Raw genomic sequence first — 23277 nt, 5'->3', positions numbered from 1 at the left:
GTATGGGCATTAAGAGAGAAATGAGGTAGACCCCTTCTCCTAAACCTAGAAAACAAAAAATGGGAACTTGACTCTTCCCAGATGAATATCAAATACATTTATTTTAAAATGTATTTGATGGGCTGTCTTGCTGTAACTAAAACCAGATGATGAGAAAGGACATCATGCAGCCTCATAAAGGAAACTGTCCAGAAGGCAGGACTCTGGATTGTGTAACCTGGATCCCACAGCAGGGTCAAGGTCAGTGGAATTACAAACAGGGTATATACTAAAACTTGACCGGGTCAGCCTGGTTCAGTGGATGACTTCTCATTACCCTTAGAATAAAATCTAAGCTCCTTACTATGGTTTGTAAGTCCTAAAGGACTGGGCCTCTGCCCACCTAGTACTCTCCTTCCTGTTCACTAAGCTCCAACCATACTGGCATTCTTATGTTGGCTCAAATATACTTATCTTATTCCAACCTCAGGGGCTTTACACCTGCTATTTCCTCAATTCTTCACTTGCACACATCTTTTGAAACAGAGGTCTTTCCTAACCACCCTACCTAAAAGAACTTCCATCATCCCAACCCAGCCATGGTCTTTCCCATTTCCCTCCTTTATGTTCTTCATAGGACATGCCATCATCTGAAATGAAAGTATAGGCATACTTTTTCAACTACCTCTCCTGCTAGAACATAAAGGCCATGAAAATGAGGATCTTATCTTTCTTAATGACAACATGAATGAGTTGAAAGAGGTGTACCACCAAGAGAGATAACTCTTAGAGCACATTCTCTACTGTTTGTTAATTTATTTTTTTAGTCATTCAAAAAGCACTTATTAAGCACCTACCCCATGCCAGGCACCATTCTAGGTGCTCAGGATAAAGCAATGAACAAAGTCACTGTCCTCCTGGAGCTTATATTCTAGTAGGCAGAGATAGTCAATAAACAAATATAACAATATCAAGTATGCTTATGAAGAAAAAGAAAGCTGGATGCAAAAAAATGATACGTAATTGGTATTTCATATTTTATTATATATGGGGTATCCTGTGAAGGCTTCTCTGAGGAAGTGATACTTAAGTAGAGACCTAAAAGAAGTGAAGAAGCTACCATGTGATATCAGACAAGAGTAAATGTTACCCCACACAGAGGAAACAGGAAGTGAAAAGGCCCTGAGGTGGGTGTATGGTTGGCAGGCTCAGAGAACAGCAAGGAGGCCAGGGTGGCTGAAGTAGACAGCATGAAGGGGACAGGGATAGAAAATGATGCTGGTTCGAGTGCAGTGCCTCATGCCTGTAATCCCAGGATTTTGAGATGCCAAGGCGGGTGGATCACTTGAGCTCATGAGTTGGATACCAGCCTCAGTGACATGGCAAAACCCCATCTCTACAAAAAAAAAAAAAAAAATTACAAAAATTAGCCAGGTATGATAGCCCACACCTGTAGTCCCAGCTACTTGAGGGGCTGACGTGAGAGGATTGTTTGAGCCTGAGAGTTAGAGGGTGCAGTGAGCTATGTCACACTACTGCAATCCAGCCTGGGAAAGAAAGAAAATAAAGACAAAGAAAGAGAAAGAGGAGGGAAGGAAGGAAGGAAGGAAGGAAGGAAGGAAGGAAGGAAGGAAGGAAGGAAGGAAGGAAGGAAGGAAGGAAGGAAGGAAGGAAGGAAGGAAGGAAGGAAGGAAGGAAGGAAGGAAGGAAGGAAGGAAGGAAGGAAGGAAGGAAGGAAGGAAGGAAGGAAGGAAGGAAGGAAGGAAGGAAGGAAGGAAGGAAGGAAGGAAGGAAGGAAGGAAGGAAGGAAGGAAGGAAGGAAGGAAGGAAGGAAGGAAGGAAGGAAGGAAGGAAGGAAGGAAGGAAGGAAGGAAGGAAGGAAGGAAGGAAGGAAGGAAGGAAGGAAGGAAGGAAGGAAGGAAGGAAGGAAGGAAGGAAGGAAGGAAGGAAGGAAGGAAGGAAGGAAGGAAGGAAGGAAGGAAGGAAGGAAGGAAGGAAGGAAGGAAGGAAGGAAGGAAGGAAGGAAGGAAGGGAAAGAAAGAAAGAAAGAAAGAAAGAAAGAAAGAAAGAAAGAAAGGAAGAGAAAGAAAGAAAGAAAGAGAAAGAAAGAAAGGAAGAAAGAGAAAAGAAAAAGGAAAGAAAGAAACAAAGGAGAAACAAAGGAAAGGAAAGGAAAGGGAGGAAGGAAGAAAGGAAGGAAGGAAGGAAAGAAAAGAAAGAGAAAGAAAGAAAGAAAAAGAAGGAAAGAGAGAGAAGTGTCTGTTCATATCCTTCACCCACTTGTTGATGGGGTTGTTTGTTTTTTTCTTGTAAATTTGTTGGAGTTCATTGTAGATTCTGGATATTAGCCCTTTGTCAGATGAGTAGATTGCAAAAATTTTCTCCCATTCTGTAGGTTGCTTGTTCACTCTGATGGTAGTTTCTTTTGCTGTGCAGAAGCTCTTTAGTTTAATTAGATCCCATTTGTCAATTTTGGCTTTTGTTGCCATTGCTTTTGGTGTTTTAGACATGAAGTCCTTGCCCATGCCTATGTCCTGAATGGTATTGCCTAGGTTTTCTTAAAGGATTTTTATGGTTTTAGGTCTAACATTTAAGTCTTTAATCCATCTTGAATTAATTGTTGTATAAGGTGTAAGGAAGGGATTCAGTTTCTGCTTTCTACATACGGCTAGCCAGTTTTCCCAGCACCATTTATTAAATAGGGAATCCTTTCCCCATTTCTTCTTTTTGTCAGGTTTGTCAAAGATCAGATAGTTGCAGATATGTGGCATTATTTCTGAGGGCTCTGTTGTGTTCCATTGGTCTATATCTATGTTTTGGTACCAGTAAAGAAGACATTTATGCAGCCAAAAGACACATGAAAAAATGCCCATCATCACTGGCCATCAGAGAAATGCAAATCAAAACCACAATGAGATACCATCTCATACCAATTAGAATGGTGATCATTAAAAAGTCAGGAAACAACAGGTGCTGGAGAGGATGTGGAGAAATAGGAACACTTTTACACTGTTGGTGGGACTGTAAACTAGTTCAACCATTGTGGAAGACAGTGTGGTGATTCCTCAGGGATCTAGGACTAGAAATACCATTTGACCCAGCCATCCCATTACTGGGTATACACCCAAAGGATTATAAATCATGCTGCTATAAAGACACATGCACACGTATGTTTATTGCAGCACTATTCAAAATAGCAAAGACTTGAAACCAACCTAAATGTCCAACAATGATAGACTGGATTACGAAAATGTGGCACATATACACCGTGGAATACTATGCAGCTATAAAAAATGATGAGCTCATGTCCTTTGTAGGCACATGGATGAAGTCAGAAACCATCATTTTCAGCAAACTATCGCAAGGACAAAAAACCAAACACCGCATGTTCTCACTCATAGGTAGGAATTGAACAATGAGAACACATGGACACAGGAAGGGGAACATCACACAGTGGGGCCTGTTGTGGGATAGGGGGAGGGGGGAGGGATAGAATTAGGAGATATACCTAATGTTAAATGACGAGTTAATGGGTGCAGCACACCAGCATGGCACATGTATACATATGTAACAAACCTGTACGTTGTGCACATGTACCCTAAAACTTAAAGTATAATTAAAAAAAAAAGAAAGAAAGAAAGAGAGAGATGCTGGAGGTACAATAGGGTCAGATGCGGAGAGAAGCCTGAGGGAGAAGTGGGGTTAAGTGTATTTGAGCAACGATAAGAAAGGTACTGTGGCTGGAGCTTAGCAACCAGGAAGGAGAGCACTAGGAACCTGGGCTGGTGGGCAGAGGCCCAGTCATTTAGGACTTACAGACCATAGTAAGGAGCTTAGGTTTTAATGTAACGTTATGAGAATGGAGGCTTACACTGAGGTCTTCAGAGAATCAAGCAAGGCACTGTGAAAGCAGGAGCATGAGGTCTGGCCAATCTCAATCTCTTTGAGACTTCCAAGGTTCCAGCATGAATCTTATCAGACACCATTACTTAAGCAGATGCCCCTTTGAGGGCTGCATCAGGCTTTTAATTCTCCTGGAGGAGGCAGCAAATGAGCAAAGAGGAGGACACCTCTGTACTAGCATTGCAATCCTGAGGACTGCAGTGAAATTTAGGGAAGAAAACAGATGGAGGTTAGAGCCCCTGTGACCCAGCTATCAAAGAAACCATGGGCTTATTTTGGCCTTATTGAAGTACTCTCAGATTACTGGGAACTGTTATTCGTGAAATACATGTATAAATGGGTTTGCATGTTCACTTGTACATCACAGATATTCTCTGATATCTGAGTGGGGGCAAACTTAAGATTCCACATCAAGGCCTTCATTTGACATTGAGGAAGCTAAAGCCCAGAGAACTGAAGTGATTTGCCACAGTATGAACAACTGTTTCAGAGTCTAGCCTGCCTTTGTCTTCTCCCATGTCTTCTCCTTTGCTTTTCCTGACACTGCCTTCTGTTTAACACATATAATTCATATAGTTTAGGCCCATGGCATGCCCCTCTAAGGAAAAGAGAGTCAATTAAGCAGGAGAAAAAACCTGAATTGTTGTTTTAGGCATGAAGTCTTAAGAGGGGACTGACTGTAATAAGCTAGTGTTTTCTTCTTGCCCTTCTTGCCCTATACCACACTGTTACTTCCTTCCACACTTCGTGGCTCTTCAGGAACTTGCAGATTACACAGAATCCCAGAGAATGGAGATCCCATTAGTAGGAAAAGAAGGGTTGAATATTTGCTTGAATTTTTCTCTCCCAAATTTACCCTTCAAAGCAGAGTTCCGCCAGTCAGGCCCAAATAATCTTACTCTGTGGCTGAAGGGTGCCCCATGGGAGTGTCTGTGTGTACACAGTGGCTGGCAAACATCTGATTTTTTCACTTAGCATCACTCTACCTGCTTTGACCATTTTCATAAGACCAAGCCTGGACAAGGTGACTGGCCTAAGCCACATGACTATGTTTGTCTCCCTGCTCTCACAAATGTTCAGTCGATTTAAAACTGGCTATCTTCAAAGATATGCTTGAAACAGAGGCGTTGCTACTTGAAGATTACTAACATCAGTCCCTTTCCTCATACACCCTTTAACCATCATTAAGCTTCAGTGTTCTTCCCTCTTCATTTTTCCACCTTCTCCCTCATATCTCCTCCCATGGTTTCCTTGGTCATTCATTTATCAGAAACTCCCAACTCTTTAGCAACAGTTTGGAACTCTCTCCTAACTTCCAAACCAACGCGTAAGTCTTACAGGGAGCACATTCTGCCCATTTCCTTCCCTATCTGCCCCCTCCCTCCCACCACCAATTTTTCCAGAAAATCATTCCTCTTCCTCCTATATTTAGTTAGAAAACTGCACTACCATAGATACAGTCTCCCAAGCTGCAAATGTTTCTCCCATAGCAAGTTAGTCACTGTGTCTTTTCAATTCTCTCACATCTGCCCTTGCCTCCACCACTACTGTCCCTGACTTTCAGTCATCTCCTGCACAGACTTTAACAATGCAGTCCTAATCATTCTCTTTATCCCTTGTAAACCTACCTGCAAGAGGCAATAACTCACCATTATTGACTGACTTCAAATGAATGTGACACCACCTGCCTCAGAAGGAAATTCTCAAACAGGAATCCAACAAAGCTTGAACATAAACATGGGTTGTGGAATAGCACCTGCCACAGTTTCTTCTTTGAAGAAGATGATAGTTGAATGTACAAGTGCAGGTAAGTCTGTCACAAAGAAACTCAACCTCATCACATTTCAGGCACATGCTCAATGGAAGGGAAGGAGTGTCGGTAGACTTTAGATTTTAAGAGATCTTTGGGGGACTCCCTAGTTAGATGGCTTTCAAGACACATGGCCTCTGCTAGCTTCCATCTTCCCATCTGGAAATTCAGATATTAATAGTGCTCACTTGGCAGGATTGTTATATTATGTGATAATGTGTGCAACACAAATCTCTCTCTGCCTGATGCAAAGTAAATGGCATGAGATGTCTTTTTTTTTTTTTCCTTAGCACCTCCTGGTTACTTCTCCCTTTGTCCAAGCTCATGCTTCTCCACAGCAATATTGGACCTGAGCAGAGGATTCTGGATGATCTCGCCAATGTGCTAACTGAGAGGGCGATTTAAGGTGAGCAGCCTTTTCTTCTGAGTCCCTTGCCTGGGTGTTGGGCAAATGCTTCCACCGGCTGGCTGACATATGTGGCCTGCTGCAGACTAATTTCTTGTGACACGTTGCCTTGAATGCACAGTCACAGAGCATGTGCTGAAGTGCTAAACACCCCCAAACTGTGCACTTTCCAATCTGTGAAAGCTTTTTGGTGGGTCCAGGCTTTTTTTCTAGACCTGAGGCATTATAATGAGGAAGCACATGGACACGTCATTGAGGCAATCTGTCACCTTGCAAATGCTTAATAGCAGCAGCAGGACCTGTGTGTCCCTCTCAGTGAGCCAGACACCACCACACAGCTGCTCTTCTGTTGAAGTTGTTGCTGCATTAATGAGCTTCCAGACAAAGGCATGACTGTGTGGTGTGTAGCTCAGGGTCCGCACGCAGGCTGGGGGTAATGCACAGAGGGAGACCTATGCTCAAAAATAATACTTCATTTGCAAAAAAACTGGTTTGGAGCCCACAGGAATTACTGTGTTTCTTGAGACTTCAAAACTTGTAAAGGCCAGATCATCCTCCTGCAATATTTTACGATAACAGTAGCATGTTAACAGTTATCTGATCCTCTAGGGTTTATAGTGTTTTCACACTTTGAACCTCACCATATCACTGTAAACGTATTGTTTTACAGATGAGAAAATTTGAGTCCTTCAAAGGTTCAACAAAATACACAAGTTCATGTGGTTAATAAAAGGCAGGTACAGCCCTTGAATGGAGACCTGTATGACTCCAGGTGCTTGACTTTCTGAAGAATTATCACCAAACTTACTCTCAATTCCCAGATATATGCAGAGATGTCACTGAAACAGCTAAAAAGGAAGCTTCTGATAGAAGGAACTTTCAAGGGACTGAGCTTCTCCATTAAGATTTTAAGTCCTCTATCTGCCAGCATGTTAAAGGAGACTAGGGCATCCCAGACGTTTTTCAAAAGCTAAGCCTTACACCCAAAGCAGGTCCTTCCTCTGCCTTGCTTATGATGATGATGTAGGAACCTTATGTGATACCTCACACCACCAATATAGGAGAGTAACAATTGAAACAGAACAAAGAATATAGAACAGATGTAGAAATCAAACCCCAAACTACCTCTACTACTTCTCTGACTACTATTAATAAAATAATAATGCAGATAAAACAGCAATAACAAAAATAACAGTTAGTAGTCAGCATTTCTTTAGCCCCTACCATATAACACTTACTGTTTGCATACATTATCTTGAATTCTCTCAACAATCATCAAATAGGGGTTGTCGTCCCTCTGCAGATGAGGACACTGAGGTTCAGAGAGGTAAAGGAACTTGCTGGAGGTCACAGAGTTTGTACATGGCAGAATGAGGCAAGATGCTCAGGTGTCCCGACTCCAAGGCTGTGCTATTTCCATTGGGCCATACTTGCCTTCTCTCAAGGAGACAGATAATCACCAAACTAGTGCGTAGTGTTCAGCAGGTTAGGAATCCCCATAACCCAGCGTGGCCAAGGCTGAAAAAGACTAATAGGGGCATAGCTGCTCCTTCTGGTCATCCAAGGCTAACGATTATCCTTCGGGACCCAGAAAATGGCCAAGAAATAATGAACAAAGGGACAACTTCTAAAAAAAATCTGGCTTCAGGTGTGAGTTCAATCGAACCCTCTGACAGTGTGTTAAAGTATCTGTGTATGTGCACACACACCCACATTCATGCCACACAGGTGTAGGATGTGAGCAGAGAACGGTAGGCTGATTACATGTCCTTTTCTGCCTCCTGACAGCTATGAAACTACAAGTGGGTAGATTATAGTTGAAGATAAAAATAGACATTATACTGCCGCTTTCTCTTCCCAGCTTTTTAGTCGCTCCAGCTTGAAAGCATATTGTAGCATTTTATTGTAGTCTGGGCTCTTGTGGCTTCTCTTGTTTGCCATTCCTTTTGGGAAACTAGAAACATTCCCTCTCCATGGGGAAATGAACTCAAGTAAGTGAGAGAGAGGCAGCAGAGTGCGCGCATGTGTGTCTGTGTGTGCCTGCTTGTGTGCACACTCATGTCCCTCCATGCCTGAGGGAGGAAAGGAGGTGGAATGAGTGCACGTGTGTGCCCGTGTCCCACTGCCTCTAAGAGAGGAGAGGAGGCAGAGTGTGAATCTGAATAGAGCGGAAATTAGAAATTGACACAGCTGTTTTTGTTTCACTGTAACCATTTTTAGAACCTCAGGATGCACTAAGCTTCCAAAGGAGGCAGCCCACTCAGCCTTGGGATTCAACACTAGCCAAGAGTGAGTAGTGATTTGAAGGCACTGGATGCATCATCCCAAGGTCTAGAGTAGACCCCTCATCCAAGCATTGTAGGTCACTTGGTATAATGCATATTCGGTGCCCTCTTTGTGTGCCAGTTAAACTGAATTGTTCAAGTAGTTGCCCATCAGGTCTCATGCCAAACTCTCTCCTTTCCGCCTATCATCTCCATTCTTTCTCCTGAAATTTTCTTTTAGGGTCACTTCAAACACAGCAAGGCACAATGTTTCATGTTTCACGCTTAGGTTCCCTGGACAACAGCACTGCCAATCAGTGTAGCTATGTTTTATAATACACATTTCTGTGCCCACCACAGATCTACTGAATTTGATTCTAGCAAGAATTTGAATTTTAACAGCCTACTCCTGGTTGTTAGTGTCATGAGCACTAAATTTTTCAAATGCCTAATAAAGCAGCAATAAAATCAAGACTTCGGTGTTGCACTTGCCTGGTATCAACCACTGAAATATTCAGCCTCTCATCACCTTTACTAGTTCTACCACTTTATACCCTGGAAAAAATGAGAGCTATTTATAAGCTTTGTGACCCTCATCAACTCACAATTTCTCTGGGTTTCATTTCTTCATCTGCAAAATGGGGATGATAATGGCACCCGGTGTATAGGGTTGTTGTGAGAATTAAATGAGAAAACATATATGTTAACATAGGGCAATAGTGATCAACTGGGAGCGGGGTGATGTTGCCCATCAGGAGACAACTGACTATCTGGAGACATTTTTGGTTGTCATATAGGAGTAGGGGTGCTACTACAATGTAGAATAGAAGCCAGGGATACTGCTAGACATCTACGATACACAAAGAAGCCCTCCACAATAAGGAATTACCAGCCCAGCATATCGATCCTTAACATTTCGAGAAATCCAGATGCGAAGTTCAGCACATCAGGACTGGGTTCGAATTTTAGATGCCACCAATCTAGCTGTGTGATCTTGGGTAGATTGCTTAGCCATCTGGAGCTTCAATTTCTCCATCTGTAAAACAGGGATAAAAAATCCTGTCTCACAAGGTTAGTAAGAGTTCAAAGAAGTAATTTATAAAATATGTCTGGCATATTTTCAGTAGGGTCCTTTCTTTTAGTTCCTCTTAAAAGAGGCTGGTTTCCACATTCATAATGACCTAGGAAGCCTAAGGCTTCCTTACCTTTAATTCGCAAGTGAGGTACTTTATGCGTTGGCTCAAGGCAGGGCACAGATGGCCCATCATCTGAGCATGCATGCATGGCCAGGCCCTGTTACTGAGGTTAGGAATCATAGGGCCCCCTGTTGGGCCATGGCTCCAGGACAGCCCCATAGACAGCCACAGGCTGACATGCTTACCCTGAATGCACTATTAACCCCACGATGCTATTTTTAAATAATGAAAGAACCAGCTTATTGTGAAAAGAGAGTATAAAGCCTAAAAATAAATCTAGCTAACAAGGTGAGGTTTACCATCTAGAGAGAAGAGAAACATTACACACTTTAACATTTAGGCCATTGGATTTAGGATCCCCCAAAATTACCATCAACTACTTATCTATCCACTTAAATGAGAGAGAGCAGAAGTGTAGATAAATCAATGCTGTTTTAGATTTTATGTGTGACCTCAAAGAGCACATAAAACCTAAAACATTGCATTGATTTTTCTATATCTTGATGCAAAAAGCATCAAGGATATGCAAGATCTTGGTGTACCCTGCCAAACACGCTGTTGTTTCTGGATGTCCCATCCCAGGTACTCTCATGTTAAACTTGGTACTACTGTCAGTGGAGTAGGAGAGGCTTGGAATTTCACTACTCTGGGGACAACTTGAACCTGTAATGATCACGAACATACAGCAGTTGCCAGATCTTAAAATTAACTTGCACTAGGAGAGAGATGTGGAGACCTCCCCCAAACCTCACTTCTCTCCAAGTCCCAAGGCCACCCAAGTCATCTTCATTCCCCTACTTTCTAGCACAATCAGTTCCAACATCCTTTGTCAATTGAACGCTTTTTTTTTTTTTTTTTTTTTTTGGTCCACCTAATGTACTCAAAGTACAAAATGACTAAGGGCACGGTTCAAGCCCTCAAGGAATAGTAAAGGCAGAGGAAACAACATCCCCACTCCCCAAAAAAATTAAGGGCTGCTGTGCCCTAAGAAAGAAAAGATGCAAATCAGAATCAGGGTTCTTACTATTTGTGTTTTGAACCCAGTCACACACCTCCCTCCTGGGAAGGGGAGGGAAGGGAGTTGGGTGAGTGGCTCTGCTATAGGATTTTTGCTCCGGATAGAGATGGAAACAAGCAAACACTACACAACTGCTGCCACAGCATGGAGCCTGTGATGAAGTCAGCAGGCAGGTGCCGCCTCACTCTCCCTCATCCCCCTCATCGTTATCACGCACAGCTGCATCAGCTTTTACTTTTCATTCCGGTCAAATACACTGTAAATTCATCCTGCTCATCAGGAAGTCTCCTGTTAAGGAAATGAGACTCTGACGCGATCCCAGCAGAGTGCCAAGACCAGAGAAGCTCAGACCCCCAGTGGCTCTCTGCCTGAGGGAGACTTAGCCACACAAATGGAAGGCTGCTTTTGTCTTTCTGGGATGGTGGAGCGGGGAGCAATGCTGCCTTCCAGGGCTACCCCTAGAGTGGGTCTCAGAATCTTGAGAATAAAGGACCCTGGCTACGTTTTCTCTGTACTGTCAGCTTTGCCCAGGAAAAAAATGTGCTCTCCATCTACCCCTGGTAGGGACAAAATGCAATGTTGTGTAATCCTATGGCAGCCCTTGAAGTATGTAGGTAGTATCTTCATTTTATAGGGAAAAGAAAATGATTCTCAGAGAATAGAAAAGGGCCTCTTTCCCCAAGGAGGCCTCCTCAGCTATAAAATTCACTTTACATTGAAATATGTGCAAGTGGTTAAGAAAGAATCTGATCTTGTTACTCCCTTGCTTAAAACCCTCCGAAAGCTTCCCCATTGCCTGAGGCAGTACTTCTCAACCCTGGCTGCACACTGGAATTACCTGGGGAAATTTAAAAAAATGCCAATGTCCTGGCCCCAACCCAGACCAATTAAACCAGAATCTATGGGGGTGGAACTCAGGCTTGGCACTGGTGTTTTTTGAAAGCTGCTGAGCACTTCTCAAGTGCAGTCAAGATTAAGAACCACTGCCCTAAGGGATTAGTGTCAGGCTCCTCAACATCTCTTGTCAAATCCTCCGCAGCCAGGCCCTTGCTTATTTCTGTGGCCCTATCACTCACCACTCTCTCCTACTCCCTCCTTACCCATTCTTCATCTCTCCTCTGCCAGCTTGAGCTTCTCCAGAGGAGTTACACACTCATGCCTCTTTGCTTTGATGCTCTACCATCGATCTCCCTAAAATGCCACTCCCTCTCTTCACCTAATTCCTACTTGTTCTTTCAGATGGAGCTCAGCACTGCTGCTTCCAGGAAGCCTTCCCTGACACCCTCTAGTTATCCTCCTATATGAGCATACCTCTAGCACTCCCATACATTGCAGCTGATTTTCACATATCTTCTCCCTCCCTGGAATGAGTACCTTGACCAGAACAGATCCTATGCTTCTCCTCATTCTCAGTACACAGCACGAGGGCACTCAAAAAGTGTGTTGATTCAAAAGAATTGAGAGTAGGAACTCACATACACACTCATCCTCGGACACCAATGTTCACAGTGGCATTATTGACAATTGCCAGAAGTGAGAAACAACCCAAGTGTGCATCACAGATGAACGGATAAGCAAAATGTGGCATATAATATATACAATGGGATATTATTCAGCCTTTAAAAAGAAGGAAATTCTGACACATGCGCAACATGGATGGACCTTGAAAATGTTATACTAAGTTAAATAAGCTTGACACACAAGGATAAATATTGTATATTTATGTGAGATGCCTAAAATAGGCAAATTCATAGAGGCAGAAATTAGAATAGGGGTTACCAGGAGACAGGGGCGTGAAGGGGAAGGGGTAATGGGAGCTGTTTAGTAGGTACAGAGTTTCTGTTTGAGATGATGAAAAAGTTCTCAAAATGGGTTAATGGTGATGGTTGCACAACATTGTGAATGTACTTAATGCCACTAAATTATACACTTACAAACAGTTAAAATAGTAACTTTTATGTTATGTGCATTTTACAATTTTAAGAAGAAAAAAATTGCTGAATAAATAAATCACATTGTACTTAGAAGAGCATCTAAAGCCTTACTCACGGCCCCTTACACCATGTGATGTGGTTCCTGCTGTCCTCTCTGATCTCATCTCCTACGCTTTTCCCATAAACATTCTACTCTGACCACAGGGCACTCCTGTTTGTTCTGCAAAAATACCAGACTTGTTCTCTCCAGTTCATTGCAATAGCTTTCCAGTGCTTAAAATGATCTTCTTCTACGTCTTCATATGGCTTCCTCCCTCCCTCTTAATTACGTGTCCTTCCTGAGAAGGACATGACCACTCCATTTCAAACTGCTAACTTCACTCCTACCATCCAAATTACTCTGTATATTGGTTAAGCTAATGCTTGCTGATGTCATGAACAAACTCTAGAATCTCAGTGACTTAAAACAGTCCTAAACTTTCGGGTGCATCCGGATCATTTTGAGGACTTTTTAAAACACAGATTGCTGGACTCCACCCCTCCAAGATTCAGTATATCTAGGGTGGGGCCCATGAATATCCATTTGTGGCAAGTTCCCAGGTGCTATGGCTTGAATGTTTGTGTCACCTCCAGTTAAAACAATCCCCACTGCAACAGTGTTGTATTAGTCCATTTTCATGCTGCTGATAAAGACATACTGGAGGCTGGGCAATTTACAAAAGAAAGAGGTTTATTGAACTTACAGTTCCATGTGGCTGGGGAGACCTCACAATCATGGTGGAAGGTGAAAAGCACGTCTCACTTGGTGGCAGACAAGACAAGAGAGACTGTGCAGGGAAACTCCTGTTTTTAAAACCACCAGATCTCATGAGACTTATTCACTATCATGAGGACAATGCAGGAAAGACCCACTCCCATAATTCAACCACCTTCCACAGGGTTCTTCCCACAACACATGGAAATTGTGGGAGTTACAATTCAAGATGAAATTTGGGTGGAGACACAGCCAAACCATACCAAGTATTAGTAGGTGGAGCCTTTACTTTACGAGGTGAATAGGCCATGAGGGCTCCACTCTCATTAATGAGATTAGTGACCTTATAGAAGGACCAGCAGGAACTAGCTAGACTCCTTTTCCCCTTTTGTCCCTTTTGCCATGTGGGGACACAGTGTTCAAAGTGCCATCTTGGAAGCAGAAAACAGCCTTCACTAGATACCAAATCTGCTTTGCTCTGATCTTGGACTTCCCAGTCCCCAGAACTATGAGAAATACATTTCTATTATTTATAAATTACCCAGTCTCAGATATTTTGTCATAGCATCACAAACAGACTAAAACCCCAGGTGATGCCGATGCTGCTAGTCTAGGGACCCAATTTTGAGAACCACTGGTTTAACACAGTTAATTTCTCACTCACGTGACCATTCTATATAGGCATTTCGAGCTGGGAAGTATTCCTCCATCCAGTGATTCAAGGATCCTGTGGCTCCACTTCTTTTAATACAGTGCCCACAGCTGTCCCAGGAGTGGTCTCCCTCCAAGTCAACCAAAATAGAAAAAAGTATGAAGGACCATAAATTAAAAATTGTTATGGTCCATGCCTGCAAGTGGCACGTCACTTCTTTTCACATTTTATTGGCCAGAACTCAGTCAAATGGCCACACTGAACTGCAAGGGAAGTTGACAAATACACTCTATCTTTGTGTCCATGTGAAAGAGTAAATGGGACTGGTAATCTACTATACCTACCCACCCCTCATGCTATTATATTTGTCTCCATAATAAGGCCTATCTCTACCTGATATGAAATCACATATTTATTTGCTTACCTTTTAATTGCCTCTCTTCATGACAGTGTAAGCTAAACAAGGGCAGAGACCCTCTCCTGTTCATCACTGTATTTTCAGTACCTAGTAAAGTGCTTGGAACTGTGAACAGAGAAGACACCAATAACTATTTCTTGAATTATTAAATACATTTTTGTGAGGCACACTCTCTGATGACCTCATATTTACCTCTTCTTTCAGATGCTCTGGAAACCATATTCTTTATCCTGCTTATGTCACTGAGTTGCTGCCATCAGAGTAGGCCCATGTTTAATTAAGCCAACATATGGGACAAGTTTTTCTAACAGCAGTAACAAACTTATGTTGTCCTCACAACTGCTCTGTCCTGAGCATAGCAGTCATGGTATCTTATCATTCCCAATGTCTCTTTCTAGTTTACCCTAGTGGCTTTGTAAGTGACAAGAAGAGCCCCCAAGTTCATTCCCAGCCAGGCTGAGGACTCATGAGTTGGTCTAGCATAAAGCAAACTCTAAATGGAGTGATGGTAACTAAGACAGATAGCTATCCTGTGGGATTTGAGCTAGAGCAGTTTGGAAATTAATCAGCAAAACATAAAAGAGTAAATACACAGAAAGAAGTAGACACACTCTGACTGTGAAGTAGTGACAGTCAACAGAGATGAAGCAACTGCCTTGGATCCTCACAGCCTTCCTGTTTCAATTGTAGTAAATTGCAGGATGTCTTTAAAATAAACCCCATTTATGAAGGGGTCTTATTGAGTAACTGTTCCTCATTTGGTTATGAGCCTGACTAAGCTGAATCAGTACCTGTTGACAAGATAGCCAACAGTTTAGTAAGGGGGCTCAGTGAGGGGTTAGCACATTCATATGCCACTTAAATGGCATATGAATGCCAGTTTAACAAAATGAACTGCCCCACCCAGAGATGGTATCTAGGTCTACATACTCCAACCACGATATTAGTTGCTCCCTGCCCTCATTACCTTATACTAAGGATAACACAGCAGTTCCTTCACTACCTTTCTCATCTCTTCTGCACCTTTTCATCAGGTTCATCTCTCATAAATCACAGCTTTTGCTCCAACACTCCCCTGCTCTGAACCCTCCAAGTTTTCCCACAGATCACAGAACTAACATTTAATTTACATTTGTGTGATAAGAATTCTTCTAGGGCTGCATATACATTGTCTCACTTAATCCTCAGACCAACCCTACAATTAGGACCACCATCTTTATTTTGCAGCTATAGTGATTGGATCATGAAAGGAATGAATAAATTGCCCACAAACATGGACCTAGGAACCAGCAGAGCCAAAGTAGAAACTCGCGTATGCCTGTTTCTAAAGCTTCTCCTATTTACAAATAGTATGCATTCTTTCATTCATTCAGATATTGGCTGAGTGTCAACCATGTGCTGGGAATTATGCTAGATACCAGGATTACAATACTTTACTGATGGATAAAGTATCATTAGTATTAGACAGGGAGTCTGAATGCTAAGGAAGCAAACTGAGGGAACTCTTTCAAGCCTAGCCTCATTGCTCAGGGAAGCCCTTCTCAAGGCAGTGTCATTGAAGTTATCTGAAGGTCGAATAGGAGTGAGCAACCTGCTTTCTATCAGGAACATTATCCTGGTGGTAAAGAGACAGCATAATGCCTTTCTCTCTCTGACTCTCATAGACTGCTGGGCAGGGAAGAGGGAGGCTGGGGGAAGAAGGGATGAAGGGAAAAACCCGAAAAGACCTATTAATTGTCAAATGATATCACCAAAGCATATTTTGTATTTCAACAATTCCTATCCTTTGGGTTTCCAATTGTTCCTGTGTAATTTTAAACTAAAATCTATTTCCTTACCCAGCAGCATCTCTTTCTTCTTCCACAGAGATGCAATTTCATGGCTAGTCTGTTGGCAGTGCTAATTATATTCTCCCTAGCACATTCCTGATTGCAAGGAATTAAATAAGGCAGGTGTGGAGGTGACAGAACAAAACAAAATATATGACTTATATGACAGACTGATTGGTTTGGTGGAGGACACGGTAAAAACAGCAAATGTTATTCTATATAAAGATTAGGGCAAAAGGCACAATAGAGTCACACTTTTATACAGATAAATCACATCAAATTGAAAATAATTTTTAGCAGTTTCCTCTATTATAAATGTAGTCTGAACACACTGTCTTACTGTTTTCAGCCTTTCACGAGCTTCTGATTTACCTTCTATTTAAGATGTCTCTAAATTAACAGAGAGAACTATTTTGATAGAATATTCAATTTTGCATTTACAACTTGAAGGTTGATTCACAATCATCACTTCAACATCAGAGTGAAAGTAGAAATTATAAACATCTTTATAAGAGCTTTACCAAATGGGGACAAAAATGGAAAATAAATTCTGGATAAGAAGCAGAAATAGAAAATCTGGGCAAATAAGCCAGACTCTATATCCAAACTGGATTAGATAAGTTTCATAAGTGATAAAATATTTGTGGGAATGGGATGTCCCCAAATCAGAAAGCCTGACTTGTGGTTTTGCTGATGCCTCCCATAAAAGTGAAACTATAATTTTAGTCATATGCATATATACTGTAGTTGTGTGTTCACCAAATCCCATTTCCTTTTCTCCCTGGGTTCATCTTCTGTGCCCATATTCCCAGCCTCCCCTAGATGAGGTTTGGCCTTGAGACTGAGTTCCATCCAATGAAATGTGAATGGAAGACCTAGGGGAACCTGGGACCATGAATGACTAAGCAGAGCACAGCCATCCCACCCCTCCACACACATCTGCCCTGACCCACATTAGACCACAATGGAAGGGAGCAAATGCCTTAAGTGACTGAGCTTCCAGTGTTGTTTTTTTGTCCAGTAGCTGACCAACCCTAAGTCAACCAAAGGCATAACCAACCAAAGGCAAAAGTGACACAGGGCCCGCCATAGTAGACCACAATGTTGTAGGCCATGAGTTAACCTACAGATGAATGAGTTAACTGCAGATGTTCTAAATGGTTCTACTGGATATTGATGGTTGAAAAACTTTATATTAAGATATAATAAGGTTTTTGAATAAATTTTCAAAGGCCAGAGCATATAAGAGGAACCAAGTTATAAAGGAGGAGTGGACAGAAGGAAAGATGAGTAAGGGGGTAATGCAACTGGTAGCTAAGATGCCACTTCCAAATTTGTGAGCTCCTGAAAGAGGTAATCAGGTTCCTCTTTGTTTAAATGCCTCATGTATGCACCAGCGACTAAAGTTCAATACCTCTAAAGCTGGCACTAAACACTCTCCATAATCTCATCCCTGCCCAGCTCTTTAACCCATTTATGCTGGAGGTTGCAAATTTTTGTGTGTGAAAAATCAGACCTTGGCAATGACCTTGAGCAGTAGGGAGGATATAAATAACTCCCACAAGCTTAGCATTCCAATGATGGGACACTAGGCATAAATTTAATCTTCAACTACTATCTATCCTCTGCTTGACCCACCCTGTATTGCATGTGTTTCCTTAACAACTCCCACCTTATGCCTTTATGTGTAACATTCCCTTGGTAAGGTGTATCCTTCCCTCACCTCATTTACTTCCATAATTCATAATCATCTTTCCAAGCTGATACCTGTTTTTCCTAGGAAACATGCTCCTTAAGCTGGGTTCCCATAACCTTTTTTTTTTTTTTTTTTTTTTTTTTTTAGACAGAGTTTCGCTCTTGTCACTCAGGTTGAAGTGCAGTGGTGTGATCTCAGCTCACTGCAACTTCTGCCTCCCGGGTTCAAGTGATTCTCCTGCCTCAGCCTCCCGAGTAGCTGGGATTACAGGCATTCACCACCATGCCTGGCTAATTTTGTATTTTCTGTAGAGGTGGGGTTTCACCACGTTCAGCAGGCTGGTCTCGAACTCCTGACCTCAAGTGATCCACCTGCCTTGGCCTCCCAAAGTGCTGGAATTACAGGCATGAGCCACTGGATCTGGCCTCCCATAACCCTTTATAACCACATGTATCACAGTACTTATGAAAGTCATGATTGTTGCTCTTCATTTTCATCCTTGGCTAGATGGGTGACATGTCCTTGATGACAAGAACGACGTGTGATGGATCTTTCCTCCCGCTGGCCTGTTGAGTATCTTGCCCCTTGCTCCCCCCACCCCACCACAGTAACAAACAATAAGTGTAAGATTGAGTTGAAAACGAGGCACTTCCTGGGGTGTACAGTCCAGATGTGACTAGAGACAGTGGAACGCTGTGAAGATTTTCCAGGAAACCTAGGAAATATGCCAGCAAAAGAAGTCCACTGCAGCTCTTGAATAAGTTTTGCTTTACAGATTGCCAGTCAGTCAGTCTTAAGGTGAAATTACACTTTTCTCTAAGTACAGATGTCAAAGGAAAGCAAGCTTAGGAACGTATACATTCTCTAAAGATGGCTTAGAATGTATACAAATAAAAAGTGAACATGACAACCTGAGAAATAAAAGTAAATCTAGATCAAATGACTTCTTGATTCCAAAGGCCACCCCTTCCTGACTTCACACATTAAAAATACTCATTTTCCCCTTAAAGTGGGCTTTTATTCCACTGTTAAAATGCAAGTACCAGAAATATCCTACATGTACAATAGGGGCATGGTTAATTACATCATGGACTATCCAAAGGAAGAAATTATAATGGCATACAAAAATGTTCACTTCCAATTTTGACTAAAAGGACCATAAAAACTCTATTGAAAGTATGAATCAACAATATATTCATTTTAAAATATATTCACATATATATTTTGAGACAGAGTCTCACTCTGCCACCTAGGCTGGAGTGCAGTGGGGCAATCTTGGCTCACTGCAAACTGCCTCATGGGTTCAAGTGATTCTCCTGCCTCAGCCTCCCGAGTAGCTGGGACTACAGATGTGCGCCACCATGCCTGGCTAATTTTTGTATTTTTATTAGAGACAAGGTTTCACTATGTTGGCCAGGCTGGTCTCAAACTCCTGACCTCGTTATCTGCCCGCCTTGGCCTCCCAAAGTGCTGGGATTACAGGCGTGAGCCACCACGCCCAGCCGCTATTTATATTTTTAAAAAGGAAAGAACTGCAACAAACTGCTGCAATTGTGGTTTTATAAGAGCAGTAGCGTGGATGGCTTTATTTTCTTCCATATGCTTTTGCATATTTTTCAGGTTTTCTATGATAAAGGCAGAATATTTTTATAATTAGAAAACACAAGGATGCTCTCTTTTGAATCCTATTCCCACTTCTTTATAACTGTGACCTTCACGCAAGTACTACACTTCTCGACTGCTTCAGCTTTCTCATCTGGAAGTGGAGATGATGGTTCTTTTTAGGGTTTTTATAAGATAATCATGAGGTAGTCCACATAAAACACTTAGAAGAGTGGATGGCATACAGCAAACCTTGATAAATGTTACCCAAAGTTGTTGCATGTGGAAGGGCCCAGCGGGGGTTCAGAAACTTAAGCGGTGAGGTCAGATGGGGAAAGGATAGGCTCAAATAGCAAACCTTTGTCCCCTACAGTTTTACTCAAGACTGCTCAGGGATTCAAACCTAGCAAATTATTGGTTCCCCGTCATGCAATGCTCAGTATCTCCTTTGCTCAACACAGCTGCCGGAGAGGAAGGAAGAAAAGATCAATTTTCAACTTTATTCTCCATTGTCTTTCTACTTTCTCACCGCACCCTCCCTTTCATTTGTATTTTGTCTTAACTGCCAGTTTTGGGCGTAATTGGTAGAAGGCAAAGAAGCTCAAGTAAAACAAAGCTCAGCAGAATATAAAGAGAAAAAGGACTAAAAAAATGAAGGCATGAGTGGCTGTCTCAACTCTATATAATCTGAGAAGCAGGTTGACATGGCACTGAAACATATATGACCTCCTATTGAAGTGGACTAATGTTTCATTTACTGCTGCAATTTTCTCATGGCAGAGATAATTTACCTGTGTGATGATTACATAGTGCCTCCAGTGTCTCAGGAAGTTTTGCCTACTGTTGTATCTTGAATTTGGGAAATCTGTCTGCTTTCAAAGTACTGAAGATAACTTGACAGGCAAGGCAATCTCATTTCCCCTCCAACACAGTTGCAGACTTGGGTTCAATCTATTAAAGTCAATTGGTAGATTTGCGCAAGTAGTCTAATTAGAGATATTCAGATAGCAGGCACAGGTTCCGTTTGCATTCCAGGATTTTTTTAAAAAATCAATGTCCACGCACAGGAAGAAAACTGAGCACTTATTTTAAAGCCACAGATTACAGCAGTGCCAGGTACAGAAAACCAGTAGAGGGGCTATAGGTCAATACAAAAATACTACCGCATGGGGAAGAATGATTAGAAGGGATGGGCAGAATTTTCACCTCCAGGTCACAAGTTCAAAATGCTGCCCAGCCCTGCCTGTATGATGTTTATAACCCACTGACAGTCCCTGTAAAAAGGGCCGGCTCAGAGACTATCTTTTCACCAGAAATGTCGTCCTTTCAGGGAAGAGACTGAGAAACAGTAGGAACCCCCCAAATGAACTCACCTATGCAGCTCCTCGAGGTGTATTCCAGCTGGCACAGCCGTGTCAATTGCCCATTGACTAAAGCCCATTTCCGGCGTTCTCGACCCAGGCTCTGTGGCTGTGGGCCCTGGGAAGGTGAGGCTTCCAGGGGGACACTCAGTTAACATCTCTTACCTTACATCCTGACTTTCAGCCACAGAGTCAAAGAAGGAACAGAAAACATAAAAGTACTTCCAAATGTCCAAATAAATCTCCTTCCTCCAGGTTCCTGGGGCTCAAGTTCTTCTGAGATACTGAATCAAACTAGCAACTAAAAACTGTAGATGAGAGATTCTCTAAAACTTAGCCTTTGTTTAAACAGAAAACGAGTATTCATTAAACCATAACCATGTGACACCATTCTATGAATTGCTTTCCTAGACTTCCTTCATTTCACAAACATTTAATGGAGAGCTGCTAAGCCAAAAAGCAAATTAAAAAACAAATTAGGATATATGGATGAGGGAATATATTCCCTGTTGCAAGGGAGTCTGCAGGAGTCTTCAATTCTTAAGCCAGTGAGGCAATTTTTACCTCGCATTCCCGAAAGTATTTTAGGCAACTGAGAGTTAGTTGGCATCATCATCACACTATTATCATAATCATTCCCATTGCATAGAGTTGAGAACTGAGGCTAAAAGAATTGAAGTAATTGCCCAAGATCACACATCTACAAAGTAGCACAGCCCATAAGGCAACACAGACTATCCAGTCACTGGTTTCTGCTTACAACATGCCACCTTTTATTATAATTCAGAAATTCTTTCTCCCTAGTCCAGGTTTACCCAAAAGCTTGGCAAGATCAAAAGGAGACAATAGAATACTTGATACTATTCTAAAATCTCAAGGAAAAGAAAAAATTAATTTTCTTTGAGTATGACAACACAAATCTTTGGAATTAGTCAGTGCTACCTCGAGGGGCTGCAAGTCCTCCTGCCCTAACAGTTTTCATGTTGGATTAAAAATAATTAGTAGCATTCCACACTGTGCACAGCAGAATCAGAACACTGCAATCCTCACCATGTGGGTGGCCAAGAAGAAATATCCTTCCCCTTCAGAGAAAGTCCAAGGTAGAGAAGCTGTATGGCAGGGTGGAGAGGGAACAGCATCTGTATGAAGCCCACCTGAGTGTGAATCCTCAATCTACACCTGGTAATTGTATGACTCGGGGCATATTAATGTTAGCGTCCACATCTGTAGAAAAGTGGTGATAAATCTCATTTTGCAGGATTGTTGACAAGATGCTTGTAAAGCACCGAGAAGCATCCTAGGACATGGTAAGAACTCAATAATTGGATGCTATTATTTTTGTTCCTGGTCCTCCTAAGCCCCTGGAAATTGATATGCAGTGGAAGCAGTTTCATGGCACGTTCCATGGAATTCTCTATTCTGACTGCCTGAGAACAGCATGCTGATCTCCTCTTGAGGTACACACACCCTCTTGCATCTGAGCAGTCACTCACGATACATCTCTAGGGCCACCCATAAAAGCTAAAAAAACCCTCAGAAGTCACCAAGAAGTTGTGCTTTATAGTGTGCAATTCTCTGACCCAAATCAGTCTTTGCCTTTGAATCAGTTTATGTTACTAGTTATTTAGTAGATTGATTGCTGCTATGGCAACTGCACATCCCTCTGCACAGACACAGGCATAAGTCCTTGATACAATCCTGGCTTAGTCTCTCTGGCTGCATTTAGTACGTGCCAAAAATTACATAATATTGGGAAAATTAATTTCTTTCTGCACTATAGGCACTGGGGCTGCATTGTGGTGCATAAAGCGAAGGCTGTGCTTCTCGTCCACCAGCTTGGAAGGAGAGAGAACTGAAGAGTCCCCAGCTGTTTTCTGGCCACACTACTCACCTTTGGTTTCCACGGTTTCTGCCAAATATCAAGGCAGGATGTGCCCAGAGACTGCAAACGCCACTTGGCAGTGATTTGGAGTCTTTCAGGAAAGCTTTCCACTAAGGTAGGAAAGTACAGGTTTTTCTTACATTAGAAGGAGTTGGGTAAGGATTCTGAGCCTACCACTTCCTTAGCTGCATGATCTTGGGCAAATCCCTTAAACTCTGAAACCTCAGTTTCCCCATCTACAACATGGAGAACTAAGAATAGCATCTGTTCCCCTTGGTTGTTATGAAGATAATATGACACAACAACCCTGGCATGTAGAGAGACTCTGATAACTGGCAGGTCCATCTTTCTTTACCTTCCCTTTAAAAAAAATTTTTTTTTTTGGTCTTTTTCTTCTGATTAGTAAGAGATATTATTAGGCTCATTGATTAAGGAGCTGGTTCTATGCTGTCCTTAAATATTTCTGATTTAGAGGCTTGAACTTCAATCAAATTCTGCTAAGTGTGTCAAGTTTGCTGTATAATACAGATCAGTGTTTTTGGCTGGTTTCAGCCCAAGAAGACAGGCTAGATC

General features: G+C 42.1%; 1 long non-coding RNA gene across 1 annotated transcript in view; it reads right to left on the bottom strand.

The window, feature by feature from the left end:
* LOC129047825 (uncharacterized) overlaps positions 1–23277 on the bottom strand; it is a 169524-nt gene that overhangs the window by 24714 nt on the left and 121533 nt on the right. The window contains exon 8 of the long non-coding RNA XR_010136501.1: positions 7337–9398. This is a non-coding gene — a long non-coding RNA (uncharacterized LOC129047825). The remainder of the gene's footprint in view (positions 1–7336; positions 9399–23277) is intronic.

The sequence above is a fragment of the Pongo abelii genome, chromosome 13, assembly GCF_028885655.2.
Source record: "Pongo abelii isolate AG06213 chromosome 13, NHGRI_mPonAbe1-v2.0_pri, whole genome shotgun sequence".
In the NCBI taxonomy this organism is placed as follows: Eukaryota; Metazoa; Chordata; class Mammalia; order Primates; family Hominidae; genus Pongo; species Pongo abelii.
Note: the sequence above shows the minus strand (reverse complement) of the source record. Positions and strands in the feature narration are given on the sequence as shown.